The following is a 24,615-nucleotide window of genomic DNA, read 5'->3' on the forward strand; positions in this document are numbered from 1 at the left end:
TTTGAAACCAGAATGAACACAATTCTTTGGAGCTTTTGAAAGGTCTGACTAACAGGGAACTTAAAGAACAAAACCAAGCAAATTCTAAACAATTTTCAGTTATTAGAGTCTAAAAGAAGCTCAGCTGTTTTTCTAAGTTTCACAGTGTTGTAATTCTCTCCAGTCTGCTTGACAAAGAAGGAAACATGTCCTTTTATAGAAACTTCTTAGGGCAACAGAAATGATTCTACAATTTAACCATTACCCCTTCCCCAATTTCCAATTTGTTCACTTTAGACCTTGAATTTTGGTTTTGTTTGTTAAGTCAGTCCCTTTCCCCACCTTTCAGGAAATTTCCAAATCAGTTAATGAAGATTCTCTTAATTAAATTCTCCAAACTACCCTTTAAGCTTCTACTATTTACCCTCAGAACCAGATATGGGTCAAGTTGACCCAACAAATCAAACCAAAACCTGAACTTGTAACCCGGACTGACCCCCCTCTTTGGGCCTCTGTTGATAGAGCCCAAATTGATTCCAAAAAACCAACAAAACCCAAGAAAATGGCCAATCAGAGTTATATGAACTCCTGAAGCCAAGTATTCCAAATAAAACAAAATAAAAGGGAAACTTGAGCGAAATCAAACAACAGAATCAATCAAACTAACAAAAATGCTGACTAAAAAGAAAATAATCTAAAATTAAAAGGCATACAAAAATGATTTGAAAAACAGAAAAATAAGAAAGAAAAAAGAAAGAATTAGACGAGGATGAAATCAAAACGAAAAACAAAGGACTTGAAATACCTAAAAGAGACAGATGGACAATGGGCTTGAACGGACTATCAGACAGTTTCGATTTGAACCAAAATGAGTGTTAGTCGAGTTGTTATTGTGAGAACAACCGTCTAACACTCTTTTCAGGTCGAAATCCCTTCAACGCTTTGGAGAAAATCAAACCAGACCTTTTGCATGAGGAATCGAAGGTGGGAACGAAACTAGGGTTCCATTCTAGATCTGAAATTGAAGGGAAAAGGTAGGGATTCTGGGGAAATTGACTATGGCCTAGTGTTTGAAGGAGTATGGGGAGTGAAGGGTAAGGATTGGAGTGATTTGGTGGTCACCGCCGGCGGAAGGTTTGGGAAATTTCAGGTCGGCGTTTAGGGTTCATGGTTAGAGATGAGAGAAGATGAAGTGAAGTGGAATGGGTACATGGATTGTCTGATGGTGTCTTGGATACTTTTAAGTAAATATGGGGGAAGTGTTTCAGCCGTTGGATGGATTAAAATGGAAGGCTGGGATTAACTTAAAGTCATTGAACTCCAAACGACGTCGTTTGGTTAATGCTGAAGACTGGACCAGGTTAGGGTGTGGGTTTTTGGCCGGACTGAACGGGTTTCAAGGGGGAAATTCATTTGGGCTGGCTGAATTGGCCCAAGATCAGCCTTTTGTTATTTTCAAACCTTTCTTTTTCAATTTCAAATTGTTTTCTTCCCCCCTTTTTTTCTTTTCTTTTTCAAATTAATTAACAAACTAAAATAACTTCCTAAATTAAAATAACTTACCAAATTAAACTAATTACTCAACATAGTATTTACAATAATGAATTAAATCCTAAATTTAAAGAAGAACTATAAAATTCAAAATTAAAGAGTTAAAATGCAAAGTGAGTTATTTTTTGTGATTTATTTCATTTTTATAAAATAACTAATTTACTAATTAATCTAAAGATGTAAAAATAAATCCTAAATGCAAATGCAGAGTATTTTTTTGTATTTTCATGATTTAAGTAAAAATTAAACATGCACAGAAACAAATGCAAATAATTAAGAAAGTTCTACAATAATTCCTAAAATAACAAACAATTAAAATAAAAATCTAATTCTTTGGGATTCTGTAGGAGTAATTTATGTGGGGAAAAAATCACGTGCTCACACTGGTCATTCAAAAATAGCTAGCGTTTACAAAGTCATTAAAAAATAGTCACTATTTTGCTGCAACACGGAAAGTTCCAGCATAATATACTAGAGATCGGTGCACTTGTGTATGAACTTCCAGCATATTATGCTCGAACTCCAACACACGGAAAGTTCCAGTATATTATGCTGGACCAGTATATTATATTGGAACTCCAGTAGTTCCAGTATATTGTACTCGAGTATTTTTTCAGATTTTGGACAATGTTTCGTTCAGATTTATCTTTATATGAAAAGTGACTAAATTTCAATTACTTTTGAAACAATGGCTATTTTTGAATGACCACTTATAAATCTGGCTATTTTTTAATTTCTCCCATTTTTTGGTTATTCTATTATGTATAACCAAAACTAGAATTTTCAAAACCGTCTCAATCATATCGGTTCCTCTTTGGCATCGTTATGGTTCAGATAATTTTCAGTATTTGTTTATATAAGTCATGTAAAAGTCACTAGTAGAAGTAGAATGGAATAACATACGTGCTTTAATTTATAGGACTTAGCAAACCTCTCTAAACATTTTTACATTTTAAAGGGTGACGAATTAAGAAAATATGAAAGATGGCTAGAGTATAGATCCATCAACAACTTTACAATAAATTAAAAGAAATTAAACAAATTAATATAAAGAAAATATATATCACTCGAGTGGAAAGATATTAACCAAGCTGGGACTGAAACTCAAGAATAAAGTCTACAGAAGATTAAATATTCAAAAAGATAAATCTAAATCATACGAAAGAAAACATAATCAATACATTGTAGTTTGCTACTCATAATCACTACAATACCTTGTGTCTTGCTAGTGAATATGCTGGAAATAATTTAGTTTCAATGGGAGTAGCATAATAGGTTTTGGGAATTATGATTTTGAGTTTATTACTTGTTGGCTTGTAATTGTTTACATAATTCCAAGACACAGGGAAAATTTAATATTTTATTATTTTTAAAATTAATATATATATTGTTCACATATAAATTTATTCGGTACGATTCGGTATTTTTTCGGTTTATTTTCATAAAATAAAAAATCTATCATAATTATTGGTATGGTTATAGATTTATATAAAAACCCATGATTTTATTAAAAAAAACCTAAAAATCGATTTGGTACGGTATGGTTCGGTCGGTTTAATCGGTTTCTAAATAGGGATTTTTTTATTCTTATACATTATTTGAAACCTTATTATGAAAAATATCCATGTTTTGGTATTTACCTGACCTAAATATATTTAAGTTACAAAATATATACAATACACCTTAAAAGGCTCCCAAATTCATTATTTGTGCCTTCAATCAAGGGATTTAGTTACACACTTTCCCTTTTTTCTCCACCGCTGATTCGCTCACCTTCACATCCTTAGAAGCCATAAAAGAACGAGATCCGCCTAGTTGTTTTTAGATTTCAACCTTAACCCAAATCAATGATATAGAGGGTGTTTGGCTAAGCTTATAAGCTGGTCAAACTAGCTTATAAGCACTTTTCGGCTTATCTACGTGTTTGGTAAAGTTAAAAGTGCTTATAAGTAAAAAATAAGCCAAAAGTCATAAGTTGGTCACCCCCCAGCTGTCACGGCCCGAGTTCGCCCTCCGTGAACTGTTGTAATGGCACCTAGTCTCTACGACTAGGTAAGCCTAAACATTTACAGAAAAAGGAAACGAAAGATAAAACTAGACAAAAACTGCAGATAAAACATAAATAAGCGTTTAAGATGTCGCTCGGCATATACAATACAAACTCTCAAACTAAAACAACTCCCAAAACCCGGAATTTCATGAAATCACAAGCTGTTGAATAACTACAAGTGTCCTAACTCCAGAATGTCTAAACAAAAGTAAATACAGGAGAGCTAAAGCTAGAGGGGAGAATACAGAGGGACTCCTCGGTCTGTGGACACGGCAGATATACCTTGAAGTCTCTGAAGATCGCCTCGCCTCACTGATGGTATGGCAGAGTTGAAGAACCTAGATCTGCACACGAATAACATGCGCATGAAGGGCATGAGTACACCACAGCGGTACTCAGTAAGTGCCAAGCCTAACCTCGGTCGAGTAATGACGATGAAGGTCAGGGCCCTACTGATTATAGAGGAAAAACAAGGTAAAGCAGTATAAAATACGACAATATAATTAAAGTGCTAATAGTCTATAACTAATAAAATCACATAAAAAATCTAACTCAGTACACAAAAATAGCAACAGGGGATCTCTTGGGATATCGTTCCGTAGTCCCAAACGTAAATGTCCAGAGGATCTCCCGGGATATCGTCTCATAGTCCGAATCATAAATATGCAGGGGCAACTCCCGGAATACCAATTCGTAGTCCCATAGTAAATATCCAGTACAGAGGATCTACCGGGTGTTGTCCCGTAGTCCCAAATATAAATATGCAGGGGGATCTACCGGAATATTGATCCGTAGTCCCAAAGTAAACAAGCAGGGGGATCTCCCGAGATATCGTCCTATAGTCCCAATGTAAACACACAACCATCTCAGAAATTAGACAGTTCTATCAAAAATTAGACAGGAATTTCTACCCTAACATACTGCACAGAGTACAAGTAGGCAATTAAGGTAGGTAAGACAGTTAAGTCACGTAAGCAGGCTTTTTCTAATCTAAACAAGAGGCTTTAAGTACAAGTATTTGCTAAATTACAAGAAAACATAGATATTAGCTTAATGAAAATGAGATTTTCAACAATTAGCACGTGTGCGCACTCGTCACCTCATGTACACGACACTCATATAACAAAAATATCAAATCCTAAGGGAGTTCCTCCACACAAGGTTAAACAAGCCACTTACCTCGAACCAGATCAATCAACTCGAAATCACGTTCTTGCCATGAGTACTCGACTCCAAATGGCCCAAATCTATTCAAATTAATTGCATAATGTAAATATAACTTCAAGTAACTAATTCAACTAATAATTCGAAGCTAACACGCGAAATTAGGAAAATCGCCCAAAAAGTCCCTCGGGCCCACGTCTCGAAATCGGATAAAATTCACAAAACTAGAATCCTTACACTCTTAAGAGTTCATACATACCAAATACATCAAAATCGGACCACAAAAACCCCTCAAATCCCTAAATCGAAGTCTCAACTTTCAAACCTTAAACCCCCAACTTTAACCCTCATTTTCCATAAATTCCTTGTCAACTCAGTAGAATAATGCCATATAAACGAGTTTTGGTTCCAAAAATCTTACCTCCTCGAAGCTCCCTTGAATTCTCTCTCAGAAATCTCCCAAAAAGCTTCAATCCCGAATAAAAATGGTGAAAATAGAGTTGAAAATCGCGAAGGAACCTTTACATAGGTTCTGGCCCAGGGTTTCCGCACCTGCGACCCTTATATCTGCTCATGCGGTCCCGCAGGTGCGATAAAGCACCCGCACCTGCGACTTCTGACTTTCCTTCATCTTGCCGCATATGCGGTTGACCACTCGCTTCTATGGTTTCGCACCTGTGGTCCCCAATCCGCAGGTGTGGTTATGACAGTAATTCAGCAGCTACAGCTGCACACTCTAACTCCCAACTTCCTGTCAACCATACGGAATCATCCTAAGGCCCCCGAGACATCAACCAAAAGTACGAACAAGTCACATAACACTATTCAAACTTGTACCAGTCCTCGGAACACTCAAAACAACGTCGGAACACCAATTCACCCTCAGATTCAAGCCTAAGGATTCCAAAACTTTCAAATTCCGCTTTCGATTAAAAAGTCTATCCAAACTCATCCGAATGACCTGAAATTTTGCACACACATCACATTCAACATTGCGGAGCTACACCAACTCTCGGAATTCCATTCCGACCCCTAGATCAAAATCTCACTATCGAACCAGAAACTTTAAAAATTCAACTTTCGGCATTACAAGCCTAAATAAGCTACGGACCTCCAAAACACAATCCAAACACGCCCCTAACCCCGAAATCACCCAATGGAGCTAACGGAACCGACAAAATTTCATTCCGAGGTCGTCTTCACACTGCTCCAACTATGGTCCAAATTCTAAGCTTAAGGTCTCATTGAGGGGCTAAGTGTCCCAAAACACTCCGAAACTCCAAACGAACCCTCCCGGCAACTCACAATAGCAGAAAATATGGGGTGCAGTTAATAGGGGATCGGGGCATTAATTCTTAAAATGACCGGCCGGGTCGTTACATCCTCCCCCTCTTATATCATTCGTTCGTTCTCGAACGAGCATAGAGGCATACTGAAGTAGTGAAAAGATGAGGGTAACAACTGCGTATATCCTGCTCGGTCTCCCAGGTCGCCTCCTCGACCGGCTGACCCCGCCACTGAACCTTCACTGATGCAATGCTCTTTGACCTCAACTTTCAAACCTGCCTGTCCAATATCGCCACTGACTCCTCAAAATAAGATAGATCCTTGTCCAATTGGACTGAACTGAAATCCAACACGTGTGACGGGTCACTGTGATACTTCCGGAGCATCGAAACATGAAATACCGGATGAACTCCTGCCAAGCTGGGAGGTAAGACAAGCTCATGAGCAACCTCCCCAACACGTCTCAATATCTCAAAGGGCCCAATAAACCTCGGACTCAACTTCCCTTTCTTCCCAAATCTCATAACTCCCTTCATAGGTGAAACCCGAAGCAAAACCCGCTCTCCAACCATATAGGAAACATCACGAACCTTCCGGTCCGCGTAACTCTTCTGTCTGGACTGGGCTATACGGAGTCTATCTTGAATCACCTTAACCTTCTCCAAGGCATCCTGAATCAAGTCTGTGCCCAATAATCTAGCCTCACCCGGCTCAAACTAACCCACTGGGGATCTATACCTCCTACCATACAAAGCCTCATATGGTGCCATCTAAATATTGTACTGATAGTTGTTGTTGTAGGCAAACTCCGCCAGTGGCAAGAACTGATCCTAAGAACCTCCAAACTCCATCACACATGCACGGAGCATATCCTCAAGAACTTGAATAGTGCTCGGACTGTCCGTCCGTCTGGGGGTGAAATGTTGTGCTCAACTCCACCCGAGTACCTAACTCATGTTGTACGACCCTCCAGAACCGTGATGTGAAATGTGTGCCTCTGTCTGAATGATGGAAACTGGAATACCATGCAGACGAACAATCTTCCGAATATAAATCTTCGTCAACCACTCCGAAGAATAGGTAGTACACACAGGAATGAAGTGCGCGGACTTGGTCAGCCGATCCACAATCACCCAAATGGCATCGAACTTTTTCAAAGTCCGTGGGAGTCCAACTACGAAGTCCATGGTGATCCGCTCCCACTTCCACTCCGGAATTTCTATCTACTGAAGCAACCTACCCGACCTCTGGTGCTCATACTTTACCTGCTGACAATTGAGGCACCGAGCTACAAACCCAACTATATCCTTCTTCATCCACCTCCACTAATAGTGCTGCCTCAAATCCTGGTACATCTTTGCGGCACCCGGATGGATGGAACACCGCGAACTATGGGACTCCTCTAGAATCAACTCCCGAAGCCCATCAACATTGGGTACACATACCCGACCCTGCATCCTTAATACCTCGTCGTCACCAATAGTCACATCTCTGGCATCACCGTGCAGAACCTTGTTCTTGAGGATGAGCAAATGAGGGTCATCCTAATGACGCTCTCTGATATGATCAAATAAGGAAGACCGAGAGACCACGCAAGCTAGAACCCGACTAGGCTCCGAAAGATCCAATCTCACAAACTGGCTGGCTAAGGCCTAAACATCCATTGCCATGGGCCTCTCCGCTACTGGTAGATAAGCCAAACTCCCCAATTTCTCTACCCGACGACTCAAAGCATCGACCACCACATTGGCCTTGCCGGGGTGATACAAGATAGTGACATCATAGTCCTTCAACAGCTCTAACCACCTCCTCTGGCGCAAATTAAGATCCTTCTGCTTGAACAGATGCTGCAAACTCCGGTGATTAGTATATATCTCACAAGGAACACCATACAAATAATGACGCCAGATCTTCAAGGCGTGAACAATAGAAGCTAACTCGAGATCATGGACAAGATAATTCTTCTCATGTACCTTCAGCTGTCTGGACGAATAGGCAATCACCCTACCGTCCTGCATCAATACCGCTCCAAGGACAATCCTCTAGGCATCACAATAGACAGTATAAGACCCCGAACTTGTAGGCAATATCAATACTAGGGCTGTAGTCAAAGCTGTATTGAGCTTCTGGAAGCTCGCCTCACACTCTTCCGTCCACTGGAACAGAGCACCCTTCTGGGTTAGCCTGGTCATAGGTGCTGCAATAGATGAAAACCCCTCAATAAATCGACGGTAATAACCCGCCAAGCCAAGGAAACTGCGGATCTCTGTAGCTGAGGATGGTCTGGGCCAACTCTGCACTGCTTCCACTTTCTTCGAATTCACCTGTATACCCTCACTCGATACCATGTGACCCAAGAATGCCACGAAATCCAACTAAAACTCACATTTAGAGAACTTTTCATATAACTTCTTTTCCCTCAAAGTCTGAAACATTATCCTCAGGTGCTGCTCATGATCTTCCCGACTCCGGGAATATACCAGAATATCATCAATAAAGATAATGACGAATGAGTCAAGATATGGCCGGAACACACTATGCATCAAATGCGTAAAGGCTGTTGGGGCATTGGTCAACCCAAATAACATAACAAGGAACTCGTAATGACCATACTGAGTCCTGAAAGTAGTCTTCAGGATGTCTGGCTCCCGAATCTTTAACTGATGGTAATCTGAATGCAAGTCAATCTTAGAAAACACTCGTGCACCCTGTAGTTGGTCAAAGAAATCATCAATACGAGGCAAAGGATACCAGTTCTTCACTATAACTATGTTCAACTGGAGATAGTCAATGCACATACGCATAGAACCATCTTTTTTCTTAACAAACAAGATAGGAGCACCCCAAGGTAATACACTGGGCCGAATAAAACCCTTATTAAGCAATTCCTATAACTGATCCTTCAACTCACGAGGAGCCATACAGTACGGAGGAATAGAAATGGGCTGAGTGTCCGGCAACATATCAATGCTAAAATCAATATCTCTATCGAGCGGCATGCCCGAAAGGTCAACTGGAAACACATTAGGGAAGTCCCGTACTACTGGGACTGAATCAACTGTAGGGGTATCAATACTAACATCTCTCACATAGGTCAGATACATGTCACACCCCTTCTCAACCATTCACTAAGCTTTAAGGAAAGAAATAACTCTACTGGGAGTGTGATCTAAAGTACCCCTCCACTTTACTCGCAGTACACCTGGCATAGCCAGAGTATCGGTTTTGGCGTGACAATCAAGAATAACATAATGGGGCGACAACCAGTCCATGCCCAAGATAACATCCCAAGATAATCTACCATACTGAGCAATAAGAAATTGGCTCTGGTCTCAAAACCACTAAGAGCAACCAAACATGACCGATAAACGCGATCCACAACAAGATAATCCCCCACAGGAGTAGAAACATAAACAGGGGAACTCATAGAATCTCGAGATACGTCCAAATGCGGCGCAAAATAAGAAGACACATAAGAATAAGTGGAGCCTGGATCGAATAGAACCGATGCATCTCTATGACAAACTAGGACAATAACTGTGATGACAAAATCGGAGGCGACAGCCTTAGCACAGGCAGGAAGGACATAATATTTGGCATGGCCTCCCCCTCTAAGGAGACCTCTACCTCTACCTAGCTGAGCAAGTGGGGTAGCAACTGGTGCTGGAACCATAGCCTGGGAACTCTACGGGGCACGCTATGGCTGAGGAGTTTGTGGAGGTGCATCCCTTCTTAGTCTGGGGCAATCCCTCACCATATGGAGTGTGTCACCACACTCAAAACAAGTACTGGGAGGACATGGTGGTTGTGATTGGCTCGGGCTAGGTCTGCTGGACTGACCACTAAAAGCACCCCGTGTAGGAGGCGCACTAGATATTGGAGGTGCATAATAAGGCTCCTAAGGTCTAGGAGGAGCTGGAATACCACTGGCTGCTGGAAGAGCAGAATGAACGAGGTGACTCATATAGCCCCTACCATGACGAACTGTAGCTGGAGCACGGGCACCAGAATAATAGCCCGACTCTCGATACCTTTTGGCCTCCCTCTCCTCTCTATCCCGAGCATGCATACTCTCCACTCTCCTAATAATGCTCACCACCTGCTGATAAGAAATATCCATCTCCAACTCACGAGCCATGCTAGACCTGATACTGGGAATGAGCCCCTCAATAAACCGACAAATTCTTTACAAACTGTAGCAACCAAGGCTGGTGCATGCCTAGCCAAGTCAGTGAAACAGACAGCATACTCCGAAATAGTCTTAGTGCTCTAGCAAATGCTCAAACTCGGCGCGCCATGTGTTCCTAAGACTTTGAGGGACAAACTCTCTTAGGAACATATCTGAAAACTGAGTCCAAGTAAGGGATGCTGCCTCAGCTGGACTATCTAACTCAAAAGTATGCCACCACTGGTAGGCTGCTCCTCCAAGCTGGAAGATAGTGAAAGAAACCCCACTCGATCCTGATATACCCGTAGTGCGAAGGATGCGGTAACACTCCTCCAGAAATCCCAAGGCATCATCTGATGCTAAACCACTGAATACATGAGGCTTATACTTCTTAAATCTCTCAAGCCTCCGCTGCTCATCCTCTGAAGTCGCTGCCCTGTCCTCGGGCTGAACTGGGGCCACAGGCAGTACCAGTATAACCTCTAGGATCTGATCAACCTGGACCTGCTGCTCAGGAGTGCGGGCGGCGGGAGTCTGTGCTCCTCCCCCGGCTTGGGATGTGGGTGCAGCAAAGAGAATCAACCCTGCATGAGCTAGAATGGTGTACATGCTCACGAATTGTGCAAGGGGAATCAACTATGATTTTATTAAAAAAAACTAAAAATTGATTTCGTACGGTATGGTTCGATCGGTTTAATCGGTTTTTAAATAGGGATTTTTTTATTTCTATACACTATTTGAAACCTTATTACGAAAAATATCCATATTTTGGTATTTACCTGACCTAAACATATTTTAGTTACAAAATATATACAATGCACCTTAAAAGGCTCCCAAATTCATTATTTGTGCCTTCAATCAAGGGATTTAGTTACACACTTTTCCTTTTTTCTCCACCGTTGATTCGCGCGCCTTCACATCCTCAGAAGCCATAAAAGAACGAGATCCGCCTAGTTTTTCTAGCTTTCAACCTTAACCTGGATCAATGATATAGAGGGTGTTTGGCTAAGCTTATAAGCTGGTCAAACTAGCTTATAAGCACTTTTCGGCTTATCTACGCGTTTTGTAAAGTTAAAAGTGCTTATAAGTAAAAAATAAGCCAAAAGTCATAAGTTGGTCACCCCCAGCTTATGAATTTTTAGCTTATAAGCACTTTAAGTTTGACCAAGATTTTTACTATTTTATCCTTAAAATATTCCGTTTTAGAACAAAACTCCTTCATTGATACTCAATGCCTCAAGTATTTTTCAACCTAACCCTCAGCCTCTTCAAGTCTGCAATTCTCATTGACTATTTAAGATAAGCAAATTCTCTATTTCTTTGTGTGTGTGTGTGTGTGTGTGTGTATATATATATATATATATATATATATATAATGTATTAATCTTTGAACTGTATGTAATAAATAATGATATATCAAATTTTTGGTGTATTGCTTTCTAAGTGTTGTGGTGATGAATACAGTATTTGTTTCTCTTCAAATATTTTGTCCTATTTAGGTTTATTTTTTACTGAGAAACTTTTGTCAATTTATTAATTATTACTATAACCTATGATTATATGCGTATCATAAAATAAATTATATTTATCATAAAAATTATCTTATCTAAGTACAATTGTATTTAAAATAAAATAAAATATTTTGTATTTGAATCAATCTGGAATCTAAAATTTTAAAGAAATTATGCACGTATAAGTATAAACAGTTCTAAGGTTATTTAAGTCATTTTAATAGAAAAAAAGCTTATCAACACTTTTTTATCAAATACTGCAACAACTTATTATCAATTTCAGCACTTATACCCAAACACATAATTGCTTATTTATTAAATCAGTTTCAGCATTTAAAAATACTTTTCAGCACCTAATGGTTATTAGCTACTTCAAATCAACTAATCCAAACGGGCTCCTACTCAAACTTCAGAGAATCGAGGTTCTTTTTGGCGGCGGCTACGGCAATAATCAGAGATGGACGGAAATGAGGCACGAAAAGTGAACGTGCAAAATATGAGTTTTATTCGACTGCTTTAATTAGTTAATATAATTCGTTCATGTAGATAGCTGATTTCACCAAATTCAACATATTGACACAAAATATAAATATACATATTATTTACATTATTATTTCTATCCAGTTAAATATAACTACAATATCATACAATTTAAATATTATTTTTATACAATATGTCTTTTGTATATTTTGTATCTGATTTATACATAGTAAAAATAAATTTAATACAACTAATTATATATTATACAACTTATCTACAACTTTCATACATTATTTCTATCCAGTTAAATACAACTACAATATTGTACCACTTAAATATAATTTTTATTCAATATGTCTTTTGTATATTTAGTATCTGATTTATAAATAGTAAAAATAAATTTCATACAACTAATTATATATTATACAACTTATCTACAACTTTCATACACTATTTCTACCCAGTTATATGCCACTACAATATCATACAAGTTAAATATAATTTTTATACAATATTGTTCAACTTTCATACAATATTTAAATAAAAAAATATATATAAACAACATAATACATATAAGTTTACTACAACTTTACTATAATTTCGTAAGTATAATGTATGTCTTCTTCTTGTTCTTCTAATTCTTCTTGTTCTTCTAATTCCTCTTGTTCTTCTTCTTCTTGTTCTTCTTCTTCTTCATCATCATCATCATCATCATCTTCGCAATCTGAAATTCAGCCAAAATCAAGTTTAATCTTCACCATAACACCCTTAAAATTGAGATATAAACTCCAAACAATATTTTCAATTGTTTGCAAAAATACCCAATATAAAAAGAGGACGTGTATATATATATATATATATATATAGAGAGAGAGAGAGAGAGAGAGAGAGAGAGAGATAGGGAGAGAGAGAGAGCGCAGTAGAGAGAGATGGAGAGAGAGAGCGCATGAGTATATATATGTGTGTGTATATATATATATATATATATATATATATATATATATATATATATATATATATATACATATAAGGATGTGAGAAATGGAGAGAGAGAGAGATGGAGAGAGAGAGCGCAGGAGGGAGAGAGAATAAGGATGTGAAATAATTAATTCCTAATATAAATGTATATAATTGGTAAATTTGTATATATATGATGTAATTAAATTGAAACTTAAATATGGAGGGTAATAAAGTTTTAAATAATGTATAGAAATATAAAAATCCCTTTTAAATATCCATTGACTCCCTACTTATAGTAGCGACAAAATCATAATTAGCCTTATTCCTGGAGTATATGGTTAGTTTTCATTAGGACGCCCTAATTTTAAGCTATGAGTAAGTACAATCAATATAGCCGAAAGTACAAGCACCGCCAAAATTCTGGCACAATTTTCTTTTTCATAACGTGGAATTGACCTGTGGCTATAGTTATGATGGCTAGAAATGGACATTTAACCAATCTGATGCATAATATATTTAATTTCTTAGCAATTAAATATCAGCAATTGGCATTGATTGTGACCACTTCAGTTCAATGGGTCAAATGAGCTACGTGCTATATTCCAAATAACTTGTGGAAACAAGAAACGTGAACGAGGCAAAGTAATAATGAAAAGACAAATACATCAAACAACCAGAAATGTAAAGGTGCATTTCTTGATACATTTTTCTAGTAACTTTTTGTACAAGGGGGTATGCGTTGTAGTTGTGGATGACTCAAACCAACTTCAATAAAGCAACATGAATAATTCACATAACTGTCACGACCCGATTTCCCACTTTCGAAAATCGTGATGACGCATAACATTGTACTTGCGAGGCAAACCAACGTTATAGAATATTACATATTTTTCCTTTATCCTTTTATAATTAAAATTTAACAAAACTAAATTAGTGGAAATAAAAACGGAAGTACATAATTTGAATGATTCCTCATATACTATTAACGAAAGCCGAAATAGATACCACTCAGAAACTGGTGTAACAACTCAAGAACATTCTATGAATACTACAAGTAATGGTTTGAAAGAAAATACATCTGTCTCGAAGAAAGTAAAACAGAAATGAAGTAAAGATAGGAGGGGACGCCAGGGCTTGCGGACGCCTGTCGGACTACCTTGGGTCTCATAAATGCAGAATCAGCAACCAACCTCTCGATCAGCCACTGCCAGCTCCGAAATCTGCACTGAAAGTACAGAGTGCAGTATCAGTTCAACCGACCCCATGTATTGGTAAGTGCCAAGCCTAACCTCGATGAAGTAGTGACGAGGCTACGACGGTGCATAACAATATATAACCTGCAACAGTTTATACTAAGACAGAAAGGAGTTACAGAATGAAATATAACAATAACTTGCATTAAGTAAAAACGGAACCCAGGCTTTCTACCAATACTCAGCTATAACCAATCCTTAAGAGAGTTTCAACACCACAATAATGAATCTCAACATAAAAAAATACATAAATAACACTTGGTGCGGCGCGCATCCTGATCCCACCATATAATCAATAACAGTATAAACATTCACCCTTATTGCTCCTTGTTGCGGCGTGCAACCTGATCCTACCAGTCCACCTTATTACTCCTCAATATATCACCCTTATTCCTCCTGTTACGGCCTGCACCCGATCCCACCTGTCCAACCTTATTACTCCTTGTTGCGGTGCGCAACCCAATCCCACCAGACAAACACATTTACCCTTATTCCTCATGTTGCGACGTGCAACCCGATCCCACATCTCAGTACCAATCACAAAATAAGAACAAGTGTTTCACAATTTAGCTCAAACCCTTCACAACATTTATACCTCAAATCATAACCACGGGAGATCTATACAATTATGAAAATTTCAACAGTTAATACTACACAGCGAGACCAACCAAGGTGTACCATGAAATACCAACAAACTAACTTCAACCAACAAGGTAATAAAATATAACTACGAAACCATTAATACCTCAATACAGAAGCAACAATTAACATGAAGCAATTAGACATGGAAACATTTATGAGTAAGTAGCAATTAAGACAGGAAATAATATATTAGGAAACGGGGAAGGGAACAGGTTAAATTAATAATTTGGTGGCGCATAGGTACTCGTCACCACACCTATACACCACATACATGGAATTTCACATAGCAAATAAGTCGGGGATCCCTAATCCCTCAAGTCAAAGTTAGACCATATACTTACCTCAAGCCAACAAATATTTCAATGCTCAACTACCGCTTTACCTCTCGATTCCACCACTAATCCACTCGTATCAAGTCATAATTAACTTAATAACATCAATAAATGCTAAAAAAATCGACTCCAATGCCTAATTATAGGTTTCCCAACATTTTTCCAAAATATTAAAACCCGACACTGGGCCTGCTTGGTCCAAACTGAAAATTTGGACCAAACCCGATTACCCATTCACCCCCAAGCCTGGATATATAATTGGTTTTGGAATCTGACCCCAAATCAAGGTCTAAATCCTCAATTTATAAAAATCCCTAATTTTACCCAAACCCCCAATTTCTACCATAGAAATCTTAGACTTTTGGTTGGAAATTTATGAAATGTGATGGGAAAGTGAAGGAAAGTGAGTTAGGATTACTTACCAAAGTTTTGGGGAAGATTTGGTCTTGGGAGAATCGCCTCTAGGGTTCTAGGATTTGAAAAATGTGAAGAATGGGTGAAACTCCCGTCTAAGTTATGTTTTGAACAATTGCAGGTATCACATTCGCTATCCCAGGTTCTCAAATGCGAACTCGCAAATGCCGACATAGCTTCGCAAATGCGAAAAATGTCCTGGTCCTGCTATCATCGCAAATGCGAACAAGTGTTCGCAAATGCGACCTCTGTTCTAATCGCAATTGCGATAATGAGCTTCGCAAATGCGAAGGTCCCATTCCCAGCCTTCTGATCGCAAATGCGAAATATCTTCACAAATGCGATGCTCGCATTTGCGAGCCATGCAAAGTCTGTAGACCAGCAAAAATCCTTAAGTCCAAAATACTTCGTAGCCTATCCAAAACTCACCCGAGCCCTTGGGGCTCCAAACCAAACCTGCACACAAGTCTTAAAACATCATACGAACTTGCTCGTGTGATAAAATCACCAAAATAATACCTAGAACTACGAATTCAACACCAAAACACATAAAATTTTCAAGATTGTTTCAAAACTTCTATTTTCTCAACAAAAGGTCCGAATTATATCAAATCACTTCCGTTTTTTACCAAATTTTACAGATAAGGCTTAAATATCATAACAGACTTGTGCCGGGCTCCGGAACCAAAATATGGCCCGATACCAACAAGTTCAAATCTTTTGAATTATTACATTTTTAGTCTTATCAATTTTCTTCAAAATTTTATTTCTCGGGCTAGGGACCTCGGAATTCAATTCCGAGCATACACCCTGGTCCCATGTTTTACTACGGACCCTCCGGGACTGTGGAAATATGGCTCCGGGTCCATTTACCCAAAACGTTGATCGAAGTCAACAAAAATCATCTTTTTAAGCCAAAAATCATCATTTCTCAAATTTTTCACATAAGGGCTTTTCGGATACGCGCCTGGACTGTGCACGCAAATCAAGGAGAGATAAAATGAGGTTTTTAAGGCCTCAGAACACGGAATTGAATTCTAAAATAGAAGATGACCTTTTGGGTCATCACATTATCCACCTCTAAAACAACTGTTCGTCCTCGAATGGACATAAAAAAGTACCTGAGTCGGTGAAAAGATGGAGATATCGTCTCCACATATCGGACTCAGACTCCCAGGTAGCTGCCTTAACAGGCTGACTTCTCCACTGCACATGAACCGAAGGATAACTCTTCGATCTCAACTGACGGACCTGCGGGTCTAGAATAACTACCGGCTCCTCCTCGTAGGCCAGATCCTTGTCCAACTGGACAGTGCTGAAATCTAACATGTGGGATGGATCGATGTGATACTTCCAAAGTATAGACACATGAATCACTGGATGCACTGCTGATAAACCTGGCGGCAATGCAAGTATGTAAGCCACCTCTCCCACTCGATCAAGGATCTCAAAAGGTTCGATGAACCAAGGACTTAGCTTGCCATTCTTCCCAAATCTCATCATGCCCTTCATGGGTGACACTCAAAGCAACACTCGTTCTCCACCATGAATGCCACATCACGAACCTTACAGTCGACATAACTCTGCTGTCTGGACTAAGCTATACAAAGCCTATCCTAAATGATCTTAACCTTATCCAAGACATCTTGCACTAGGTCTGTACCCAATAACCTAGTCTCTCCCGGCTCAAACCACCCAATCGGCAATCGACACCGTCTACCATATGATGCCTCATAGGGAGCCATCTGGATGCTCGACTGATAATTGTTGTTGTAGGCAAACTCTGAATATCCTCCAAAATCTGAATAGTACGCTCAGATTGTCCATCCATCTGAGGATAAAATATTGTGCTCAACTCAACCCGCGTATCCAACTCACGCTGCACTACCCTCCAGAAATGCGAGGTAAACTACGTACCTCGATCAGAAATGATAGACATAGGCACATCATGAAGACAAATGATCTCACGGATATAGATCTTTGCCAACCGCTCAGAAGAATAGGAAACTGCCACAGGAATGAAATGCGCTGACTTAGTCAGCCTATCCACAATAACCCATACTGCATCGAACTTTCTCTGAGTTCGTGGGAGTCCAACAACAAAGTCAATAGTGATACGCTCCCACTTCCACTCAGTAATCTCAATTTGCTGAAGCAAACCACCAGGTCTCTGATGCTCGTACTTTGCTTGCTGACAATTCAAACACCGAGCTACATATGCAACAAAATCCTTCTTCATCCTTCTCCACCAATAATGCTGCCGCAAGTCCTGATACATCTTCGTGGCGCCTGAATGAATAGAATAACGGGAACTATGAGCCTCCTCTAGAATCAACTCACGAAGTCCATCCACATTAGGCACACAAACATGACCTTGCATCCTCAAAACTCTATCATCTTCAACTGTAACCTGCTTGGCACCACCATGCCGCACTATGTCCCTAAGGACAAGCAAATGAGGGTCATCATATTGTTGATCTCTATTATGCTTAAATAATGAAGACCGAGCGATTGTGCAAGCTAAAATACAGCTGGGCTCAGAAACATCCAACCTCACGAACTTATTGGCCAAAGCCTGAACATCCAAAGCAAGCAGTCTCTCACCGACTGGAATATATGCAAGGCTACCCATACTAGCTGACTTCCTACTCAAAGCATCGACCACTACATTGGCCTTCCCGGGATGATATAAGATGGTGATATCATAGTCTTTCAATAGCTCCAACCATCTTCTCTGCCTCGAATTGAGCTCCTTCTGCTTGAACAAATACTACAAACTCTTATGATCCGTAAACACCTCACACGACACGCCATACAAATAATACCTCCAAATCTTCAGCGCGTGAACAATGGTTGTTAGCTTCAAGTCATGAACTGGATAATTCTTCTCGTGAATCTTCAACTATCGCGAAGCATATGCAATAACCTTGCCATTTTGCATCAACACCGCACCAAGTCCAATACGAGATGCGTAATATATTGTATATGGCACTGAACCTATGGGCAATACCAATATCGACGCCGTAATCAAAGATGTTTTGAGCTTCTGAAAGTTCACCTCACACTCGTCTGACCACCTGAACGGGGCACCCTTCCGGTTCAACCTGGTCATCGGGGCTGCTATAGATGAAAACCCCTTCACAAGCTGATGGTAATAACCCGCCAAACCCAAGAAACTCCAAAACTCTGTAGCTGATGTGGGTCTAGGCCAGTCCTTGACTGCCTCAATCTTCTTAGGATCCACCTAAATACCCTCTGCTGATACAACGTGACCCAAGAATGCAACTGAACTTAACCAAAACTCACATTTCGAAAACTTGGCATATAACTGGCTGTCTCTCAGAGTTTGGTATGACTTGAAGATGCTGCTCATGCTCCTTTCGGCTGCGGAAGTAGATCAAGATATCATAAATAAAAACAATCACAAAGGAATCCAGCTAGGGCTTGAACACTCGATTCATCAAATCCATAAACATTGCTGGGGCATTTGTCAACCCAAATGACATCACTAAGAACTCATAATGCCTATATCGAGTCCGAAAAGCTACCTTAGGGACATTGGATGCCCTAATCCTTAACTGATGGTATCCAAATCTCGAATCAATCTTCAAAAACACTTTGGCACCCTGAAGCGGATCAAATAAATCATCAAACCTCGGTAATGGATACTTGTTCTTGATGTTGACTTTGTTCAACTGCTGATAGTCTATGCATACCCTCATCGACCCATCTTCTTCTTTACAAACAACACTGGCGCACCCCAAGGCGAGACACTAGGTCTAATAAAGCCCTTATCAAGTAAATCTTGCAAATGCTCCTTCAATTCTTTCAACTCTAGCGAGGCCATACGGTATGACAGGATAGAAATGGCATGAGTGCCAGAGCCAGATCAATGCAAAAGTCAATATCCTTGTTGGGTGGCATCCCTGACAGGTATGCAGGAAATACCTCTGGAAACTCTCGAACAACTGGCACATAATCCATAGAAGGAACCTCAGCACTAGAATCACGAACATAGTTAAATAAGCCAAACACCCCTTCTCGACCATACGCCGAGCCTTCATATAAGAGATAACCCTGCTAGTAGAATGACTAGGAGTCCCTCTCCACTCCAATCGAGGCTAAGGTCACGGTCTTGGCATGACAATCCAATATAGCATGATAAGGTGACAGCCAATCCATCTTGAAAATGACATCGAAATCAACCATATCGATAAGGAGGAGATCTACACTAGTCTCAAGACCCCCAATAACAACCACACACGAATGATAGACACGATCTACAATAATAGAATCTCCTACCGGCGTGGACACATATACGGGAGCACTTAAAGGATCACGAGGCACAACCAAATATGAAGTAAAATAAGAATACACATATGAGTATGTAGGCCCTAGATCAAACAGAATTGAAACATCTCTACTACAAACCAGAACAGTACTTGCGTACATTGGAGGACTTAACCTCAGGCTTGGCTGGGAAAGCATAACATCGGGGTTGGGCTTCACCACTCTGAACCATATCCCTAGGATGACCTCATGCTGGCTGGCTTCCACCTCTAGCGGCCTGGCCTCCACCTCTAACGGCCTGACCTCCACCTCTAGCGGGCTGACCCTTACCTCTGGCTCTCTGAACCCTACCTCTAGCTGGCTGGGCAGGCGGTGCTAGAATCATGGCACGGGAACCCTGCTGCTATGACTGAACACCCACTAATCTCAGATAGGTCCTCCAGACATGCCCATACTCACCACACTCAAAATATCCATCTAAATACAGCGGCTGAGGAAACCGAGACCGACCCTGACGGGCTGACCGACCGTGATAATAACTCTAAAAAAGAGGTGCTCTAATGGGAGCTGGCGATGCACTATATGTTGGCTACCCTGAAGGAGGTACATAAGGACCACGACCCCCTGAAGTTTGATAAGTTGGTATTTTACCAACTTATCTCTTCTTAATACTTAGGCTTTTGTATGATTTTGATGAGAAGTTAAGGCATTTTCTGAGGTTTATTGACATATTTCAGGTATCATATGATTTGGAGAAGATATAGAAGAAAACAAGTAAAAAAGTGCTAAAAAAGGAAAAATGGACCACTGCCAGCGATTACACTATGCGATCGCACAAGTCAACAATAGCAAAGCAATGCGAACGCGTGTAAATAAGTGTGAACGCGAAGAAGGAAGCCTGATCAGTGGCTGGTCAACTGAGCTATGCGAATGCATAGCTTGGAGAAATTCATTCACCGCGAACGCAATAGTACATACGCGAACGCATAGTGTATTTTTTGGACAGTTCTGGGCAAAAATGGAATTTCACATTTTTAATCCCCAAACCTTTTAATACACGAACTAGCAGATCTTTGGGATATCTTTAGCATATTTTTAGTTCCAAACACTAGAGAGAATAAGGTGGAAGCTAGGGTTTTGCACACATACTTGGGTTTTGAAGATTTCAAGCTTGTGGTTAAGGATTTCTTACCCATTTATGTTTATTTCTTTATTTCCTTGATTTGTATTGAATATTTAAGTGTGTAGTATTTATTTCCAACACTTGAATCTTGTTTATGGAAATATTTATATTTAAAGTGTGGATTAAATACCTTGTTGTGCTTATGAATTGAATGATTTTCAATTATTTATGACGTGAGTTATTGTTTCTTTTATTATTCTTGTTCTTTAATGTTTCCAAAGGGATTAGCTAACCCTAAGACTCGCCCATTAACTCCGAATAAATTTTGAAAAAGATAATTTGGGGTTGGGAAAGATTAATTAACAAGAACTTGAGGTTTTAACCCTCATTTTATAGATTCTACCTAAGGATAGGATTGAACTTCTTGTAGCCATATCCGGGGGTGCTTATCCTCTTAATTGGGTTAGGAATAATTCAATTAGGAAGTCTTGTTAGTCTTCGGAAGAAGCTAATTAAGAATTATTATCCGTGGCTAATTAACATAAACTCGCTCATATTTGTAAAATCGTGAAATACATTGGATCGTTACTTGAGTGTAATTCTCGATGCATCCATCCTTATAGCCATTGATAATTTTACTTACTTTCTAGGTTAGTTTACATTTCCACATTTAGGTGTAAATATTTTCTCAAATCAATTCTAAGTGTTTGACATTGCATAACAAGTGATAATTCTCTTACATTCCTAATCGCCTACATATTGTTCTCTGTGTGATTCAACCCCGACTCATAGTTGGGTAAATTATATTGCATGCGACCATGTCCATTTACTTTTTAGTAGTGGATTTGGACGTCATCAAAGTTCAATGGGATGTCTGAAGTGCTGAATGAAACGGCCTGGGATGATGGCCTCTATCAAAAGTACCTCGACCTCCAGATGATGCCCGACTGAATCCACCGGAGTGACGAGGCCTCTTGTCAGACCCTTGACCACTCCCTTGAGCTAAAACTATCTCAACTCGTCTGGCCACATTAGTTGTATCCTGGAAAGAAATCTCATTCCCTGTCTCCTTAGCCATCTGCAATCTGATAGGCTGAGCAAGTCCCTCAATAAACCTCCTTAACCTCTCTCTCTCTCTCGGTGTGAAGTATAAGAAGAGCATGACGGGCCAAGTCAACAAATCTGGTCTCGTACTGAGTGACGGTCATAGAACCCTGCTGGAGGCACTCAAACTGCCTCCGATAGTCCTCTCTCTGAGTGATAGGAAGATATTTCTCCAAAAATAGCTACGAGAACTGGTCCCAAGTGAGAGCTGATGACCCAAATGGTCTGGCCAAACAATAATCCCTCTACCATTTCTTGGTGGAACCTGATAGATGAAAAGTAGTAAAGTCGACCCCATTGGTCTCTACTATCCCCATGTTCCGTAGAGCCTCGTGACAACTGTTCAAATAATCCTGGGATCCTCTGAAGATGTACCACCATAGGTAGTAGTGAAAACCTTGGTGAACCTGTCCAATCTCAGCAAAGCATCAGAAGACATAACTAATCCATCACCGGTCTGTGCTACAACACTCGGCAGAACTACCACAACTGGCTGAGCTGCTGGAGTCTGAAACTGGGGAGCCATCTGCTCCGGAGTGTGAGTAGCGGGAATCTATGCTCCTCCCCCAGCCTGAGAGATGGCTGATGCTACAGGAAGTATGTCGGCTTGAGTAACACTCTTCATAAGGCCTACTAGACGGACCAAAGCACCCTGAAGTACCGGGGTAGCTATGAACCCCTCTGCAACCTTAGCTGGCCCTGCTGGAACGGTCTGGGCCAGAACCTTATCATCAAACTCTACCTGAGGCTTTGCCGCTGGTGCTGCTTCTCGAGCTCTAGGCTGAGCCCTGTCCCTGCCTCGGCCTCATCTTTTGCCCCTCATAAGAGCTTCCACTGGGGGGCTCGGGCTGCTGATTAGATGATGAAGCGGTACGTGTTCTCGCCATCTGCTAAAGAACAGAGTAGAGAGTTCAATTAGCATTAAAGATCAAACCGTAAGACAGATATGAATAGAAGTGAAATTGTTCCTAACTGTATAGCCTCTGGGATAAACACAGACGTCTCTGTACCGATCCCTTAGACTCTACCAAGCTTGTCCATGAATTATGAGACCTAGGCAACCTAGTGCTTTAATACCAACTTGTCACGATCCGAATTTCCCACCTTCGGAATCGTGATGACGCCTAACATTGTGCACGCTAGGCAAGCCAACATTACAGAATATTACACTTTTTTCCTTTATCCTTTTATAATTAAAATTTAACAAAACTAAATCATCGGAAATAAAAGCGGAAGTACATAATTTAATTGATTACTCATATACTATTAACGAAAGCCAAAATAGATACCACCCAGAAACTGGTGTCACAACTCATGAACATTCTATGAATACTACAAGTAATGGTTTGAAAGAAAATACATATGCCTCGAAGAAAGTAAAATAGAAATAAAGATAGGAGGGGACGCTAGGGCTTGCATACGCTTGCAGGACTACCTTAGGTCTCCTAAATACAAAATCAGCAACCGACCTCTCGATTAGCCACTGCCAGCTCCGATATCTACACTGAAAGTGCAGAGTGTAGTATTAATACAACCGACCCCATGTACTGGTAAGTGCCGAGCCTAACCTCGATGAAGTAGTAACGAGGCTACGGTGGGGCATAACAATATATAACCTACAATAGTTTATACTAAGACAGAAAGGAATTACATAATGAAATATAACAATAACTTGCATTAAGTAAAACCGGAACCCAGGCTTTCTACCAAAACTCAGCTATAACCAATCCTTAAGAGAGTTTCAACACCACAATAATGAATCTCAATAGAAAAAAATACATAAATAACACTTGATGCGGTGCGCATCCTGATCCCACTGTATAATCAATAACAGCATAAACATTAACCCTTATTGATCCTTGTTGCGGCGTGAAACCCGATCCCACCAGTCCACCTTATTACTCCTTAATATATAACCTTTATTCCTTCCATTGCGGCCTGCAATCTGATCCCACCTGTCCACCTTTATTACTCCTTGTTGCGGTGCGTAACCCGATCCCACCAAACAAACACATTCACCCTTATTACTCTTGTTGCGGCGTGCAATCCGATCCTACATCTCAGTACCAATAACAAAATAAGAACAAGTGTTTCATAGTTTAGCTCAAACCCTCCATAACATTTACACCTCAAATTATAACCACGAGAGATCTATACAATTATGAAAACTTCAACAGTTAATACTACGCAGCAAGACCAACAAAGGTGTACCATGAAGCACCAATAAACTAACTTCAACCAACAAGGTAATAAAATGAAACTACGAAACCATTAAAACCTCAATAGAGAAAACAACAGTTAACATGA

This window comes from Nicotiana sylvestris, chromosome 5 (assembly GCF_000393655.2).
Source record: "Nicotiana sylvestris chromosome 5, ASM39365v2, whole genome shotgun sequence".
Taxonomy (NCBI): domain Eukaryota; kingdom Viridiplantae; phylum Streptophyta; class Magnoliopsida; order Solanales; family Solanaceae; genus Nicotiana; species Nicotiana sylvestris.